Source organism: Cannabis sativa, chromosome 4 (assembly GCF_029168945.1).
Source record: "Cannabis sativa cultivar Pink pepper isolate KNU-18-1 chromosome 4, ASM2916894v1, whole genome shotgun sequence".
NCBI lineage: Eukaryota > Viridiplantae > Streptophyta > Magnoliopsida > Rosales > Cannabaceae > Cannabis > Cannabis sativa.
This window is the reverse complement of record NC_083604.1, coordinates 7,593,754-7,599,823: the sequence shown is the minus strand read 5'-3', so window position 1 is coordinate 7,599,823 and position 6,070 is coordinate 7,593,754. Positions and strand designations below refer to the sequence as shown.

The 6,070-nt window shown below is 26.6% G+C and overlaps 1 long non-coding RNA gene across 1 annotated transcript; it reads right to left on the bottom strand.

Annotated features, from left to right (window-relative positions):
* Nucleotides 1-1,854: 1,854 nt before the first annotated feature.
* On the bottom strand, nucleotides 1,855-2,112 carry LOC115698979 (uncharacterized). The gene is made up of 2 exons (XR_009687215.1): nucleotides 1,998-2,112; nucleotides 1,855-1,928 (listed from the first exon to the last, which is right to left on the bottom strand). It is a non-coding gene; the product is annotated as an uncharacterized LOC115698979 (long non-coding RNA).
* Nucleotides 2,113-6,070: the final 3,958 nt, after the last annotated feature.

Below are 6,070 nucleotides of genomic sequence, written 5' to 3'. Positions count from 1 at the left end.
GTCAGATTCATAAAGTGGATTACAAAGGATTGCGGCAATTCTTTAGAGGGAGTCTAAACTTGTTTAAGTCAATTGTCTTTGTAATTTTGAAACTTTATTAATTGATTTCATTCTCTGGGCGTGGCCCCGTGGACTAGGAGTGTTCGTGAGAACACTGATACCACGTATAAATCTCTTGTGTCAAGTTATTTATTTTTCTGCAAATATTTTATATTCTGCTTGTTCCGTTTTGCTGTAGCAGAATTATTTTCTGCTTCTGCAAGCGCTTTCAGTTTTTATATTTTCTTATATATATACAACTGACATTTGCAAAAACACGGTTTTTCAGGGCTGTCCTAAATCATTACATGTGATTTTTATCTTCCCACCATCACGGTTTCCCTAGATTTCACGCATTTGTGTAGGACCTCGAGTTTTCTTCTCACTATTGTCATTCGTCAATATATCTGTAAAGGACTCACTACAATCTTGTGTTGCCAATCTATATCGCATGTATGGATCCATAACGGTTCAGATTTTGAATAAAAAATTAACTATTTAGTAACTTATATAATTTGCTTCATTCTAAAATCATATTTAGAGGACATGATATTTTTGGCATAGAAAATAGTAACTCATAGCCACACATATATAAAAAGAGCAACTAAGAAACAAACTATATAATCAAAAAAACACCACAACTCGAACCTTTCTCTCACTCTGTCTCTCTATATACAAACTTTGACAAATAGAAAAGTCATTCACACCTTAAATTAAAACTTAAAGAAATTATAAAACTTGGGTTCTCCACAATAATAGTTCTCCTATATGCTTCTCTTCTACAACTCTTCTTAAGCAAATATAATAAATGATAAATTGAAAGGAGATGATATGAAAATAACTTTTTCTCTCCCCTGCCCTCACCTTTTTGTGTGAAAAGGTGAAAAAATAGGAGAGACTATGATCTTGTGTGTCTATGAAAAGGATGATTGAGTGTTTTCGTATATGTCTAAAGACAATCAAAATATTTCTGTGATCAATAATATATACCTATTTAAATATTTAAATGAGATTTTATTTGTGAAGATGGAAAATATTTTGAGCAAAGCTATTTGTGAATGGTTTGTACATTTCTGATTCTAACTGACATAGAAATGTAGCAAATGTAACTTGATTTGAATTGATTTCAGCCTACAAGTTGTAGTGCTGAAATGGTATATATAGGAAGCTAGAAGAAAGCTATGATTAATTCAGCATGTCATCTCTTATATCAAATTAAAAAAGACAAGAAAGTATTCTTATGATTCTATGTAGTTGATCATATATAAATTCACTCCTAAATAGAATAGAAGAAATAATATCAAAATAAAATTTTATAAGACACACCTGTTAGCGTATGTTCATCAACCATTTCCTCTGTAATAGAATGAAAAAGTAAGTGGGCAGTGAAAGTATAGATGGAAAAGGGTATATTTATGGTAAGTGGTAACCACCATTTTCCATTACGCGCTCTTTTCAGAAAAAAAAAAAGTGAAAAATCCGCGCTCTTTTATATATATAAGTGAAATGTGATTTTTTTTTTGGTTAAAAAACATAATAGTAATAAGATTTTTTCTAAACAAACTTTATCAATTATTATTTAAATAAAATTATTATGTAAAGAATTAAAACCATATTTATATATAATATTTAAATACATAAAATTGTTAATCGTATTTTTCGGATAATAGAACGATCTTTTTTTAAAAAAATTATTGTTTACATATATATATATATTCATAATATCAATTGCAACATATTAGCTTCTAACTACTCAACAGAATTTGATAAAAAAAATAAGTGAGAAGGGAAAAGTATAAAGAAAAAGAGACTCACCTATTTATCAGTACAACCAGAGATCTTGAGTGTGAAGGAAAGCTCCCCCAATGCAGTGTATACTCAAAAAAGAACTTTAAAAGAAAATAAAATTGTTAGAATTGAGATATAGAGAATATACGATTGAAAGTATAGAAGGTTACCACTCGACTTATGTGACTTGAAAGCTCCATTGATGATATAAATTGATCCTTTGATAGTGCAGCAACAGAGCTTCTCTCTGAGGTGAGCTCCATATTAATGATATAAATGGTGTGTTTGTATTGCCTTGTTTTTTTGAGTTTTGGTTTGTTCTCTAAAGTTTTCTTTCTAGATCTGAAACAAATTAATTTGGGACTTTTCATCTCTCCAACAAATATTTAGGGTTTTTATCAGCTTAGGAAAAAGGTATAAAGCATTCATATATATTATTTAGTATTAATATATTCTTTTCAATTAATATTGAGTTAATGTGTGGTGTTTCCTTAGCCATACACGTTGCATTTTGAAAAAATCTTTGGAATAAATTTTAAGACTTTTTTTTGGGAAATTTACATAGTATACTAACTTTTGTTATTTTTTTACTAAAATACTGTCAGGCAGAATTTTTTACTTTTTTACTGTATTTTTTTATAAGTTTCATACTGCAGTATACTGTGTTAAGTTTACACTGGTGTTCTACTGGTGTTTTACTAGTGTTCTACTGTTGTTTTGAGTTGTTCTGCTTTGTGTTTTACTGGTGTTTTATAAAAACACAGTATTTTTGAAAAAATTTCCGTGTGACAGTATTTTTGTAAAAATTAACCCAAATTCCAGTATTTTTGTAAGTTTCTCTTTTTTTTTATATAGAAAATTTTAAGACTTTTATTTAGGTAAAAAAAGTATAAGGCTTTCGTTTTTTTTTTTTTTTTTTTTTTTTGAAAAACATGACTTTCACATATTATTATTAGCATAACTATATATTGAATTATTTCTTTTGTGTTATAAATATTATTAATTATGTGGATGTCCAAATCTTTTATTTATTGTCATTAATTGTAATCAACATTCGTCTTTTCCTTAGTTTCCCTTTTTCTTAGTTTCTTAATATCTCACTCTTGTATTTGTATAAATAGGAGTTCACCCCATTGGAATAAATAACTCAGAAATTCTCATTCACTTTCTCTTTCTCTCTTCATCTTCTTCTTCTTTCTTCTCATCTACTTTATATTATTTTATATTATTTTATAACACGTTATCAGCACGAGTCTCTGCCCAAGCTTCAAGCATGAATCTCTGCCTAAGACCCAATGTAAGTATTTTGTTAAAGTTCTTGAATTGTTTCAAAGTCACGATACACTAAATATATATTTATATATATACTCATCTGACTGAAACAATTTCAAGAATCATTTGGTTTCTTTTTTCTTTTTATCTATATATCTATATATTATAAATGTATGTATATGTTTTTATATATTTATTATTGATTTCATATATATATATATATTATGTTCTTATCATTCATAATATTTACAATATATGTGTGCCTATGATATGATAGAGAAAATCTATATAAATTATACATATATCCAAAAGATTATGTATTATCGATAAAATATTGCATATATCCTAAAGATTATGCATCATCGATAAAATATTGCATATATCTTGAAGATTATGCATCATCGATAAAATATTGCATATATCCTGAAGATTATGCATCCTCGATAAAATATTGCATATATCCTGATAATTATGCGTCCTCAATAAAATCTTGCATATATCCTGAAGATTATGCAAACGTAATATTCATTATATAGTTGATGGATATATAATGAAAGAGATGAATACATATTTATATATATGTTCTTGTATTCTTTGAGGACAATGAAAAGTAATCTAATATCGATATAGATTTTGACAAACATTTCCTGAAATAAATGTTTTATATTTATCGAAGAAAAAAAAATGATTGTATTTATGTGAATACAACTAAAGAATCATTGAAAATGATTATTATTGATGTAATTTTATAGTGGGTTTTGAATACCCAAAAAGAATGTTAAGAAAATTGCATTGAAACATCAAAGTATAAGAATAACAATGAGTATGACTAATGTTATTTTAATACATGAGGCATGTATTTATTGTTCATCATTCCCTGCAGAGAATGATACGAATTGAAGTCAATTACTTTTAAAGATTCCTCGTATTAGTCATGTTATTATACATTGTTATTACTTGCAATGTTAGAAATTATTGAATCTGACATATATTAAAGATTAAATTTTGCATACATCTTGGAGACTATGCAGAAATTTCATTCATATATTCTTTGAAAATATCGTAAAAGAAATTGTTGAATAATTTCTTATATTTTTATGGATGAACAAGTAATAAATTTTTAAGAAATTTATAATAATGTTCTACTTGTTCAACGTCATTCCCCGAAGTGAATGTAATGATTTTAAATAATCAATGACATTATTTACTACTCAAATATTTCCAGAAAAAAGTGGAAACAACCAAAAGATGAGATACCACACACAATCAAAGTGCATGAAATCTATATATCATGTGTGGAATTGAATAATAGTGGTCGCGTACCTGTAGTACGGACACACTTATAATCAAGATAAAAGTATACTTGATTATTTAATAGAATGTGAATTGTACAAACTTATTGTACATTTAGAATATTTAAATATCATTACCTAAAGAGAATAAATAGGCATGAAATTCTATTTCAAAGAATATAGATTTCACATATATGGTAATGCCAGAAGCAAATTAATATATACATATTTTATTATTTTTTGAAATCAATAGTTTCAAACTATTGTTGGTACATGATATGTAAATATATAGTTACCATATAATTCAGTTTGCATATTCCCAAAAGTGGATATATAACTTACTAACATTTGTTAGTGATCCAATATGATCAAAGTGATAAAGAATCACAAAATGATTATTTGAAAAGCTTCCTGAAGAAGTCTTACATACAATTGCTACTTGGAGTAGTAAAATATATTTGTATGTACCTAGATGTATAACTTTTATCTAGTTATAAAAGTGATAAGAAATAACTTATTATATGTACTGGTTGTACATTTAAATATATAATATATCAAGTCATGATAATTAGACTGATGAATAGTCTATTAATAAATTAGACGACTTGTTAAAAAGATACCAGGAAACATGAATGATATATTATGGTTATATCTATTTGATCATTATAACAACATGATGAAGTTGTCATGTACATTTTATATTATACACATCATTGAATTGATGATAGTGATTCCTGAAGAAATATAAAGTTTGATAAACATAATAGTGACTCCTGAAGAGTGTATATGTTTTGGAGAATAATATAATTATATTATTCGTGTATATAAAAATGAAACTTGTAATGATTATGTTGTAATGAATTTACATTACATTTTGAAAGTTTCATTGAAATACAAATTATAGTGAACCTGAAGTTCATGAATTGAATTATTTTGACATGATCAATCATATGCAATAAATTGTCAAAGAATTTGACTAAATTTTGTTGAAGAACCAAAAGATTCTTCTCATTGTTATTTATAAGGCTCAAAAGAAGAATGTGCATATATTTGCACATAGAAAATATTTAAATTATATTTTCTTAACAATCTTGAGCCATTGTTAGATTTTTATTGCATAGTTTCTTATCGATGTGATAAGATTATATAATCATGCATTTACAAAATGTGTAAATTTATGTATTTCTAATTATACACGTATGACTCATTCTTAGAAATGAATTAAGTTCATAAGGATTGAACTTGAAACTGAAGTTCATTGAACCTAAAGTTCAATGTCATATAGTATATATGAGTTTAAACAAATATTGATTCATTGTGATATACTGAAATCCCTACAGGTATATTAATATTATTAGATATCACAATTTTTAAAAATTCTCTCGATCAGGGGGGGAGAAGCAGTTGGGATGATGATAATTTTTGAAAAATGATCCTTGCACAAAGTATATAAGAACAATATAGTTCAAAATGATATATACCAACTGCAAATCAATATTACTCAAAGTTGAGATAGAATGAGTTGAAAACGCCTGAAGCGTAAATGAACAATGTAGAAATTATTAATAAATGTTCATTTGATTTGCCCTGAAGTTGTTAAATCTAGAGGTACTCATGGAGATACCTTAATGTTATAAAGTATTAAAATGATAACCGTGATGAAAACGGTACTTGAAGAG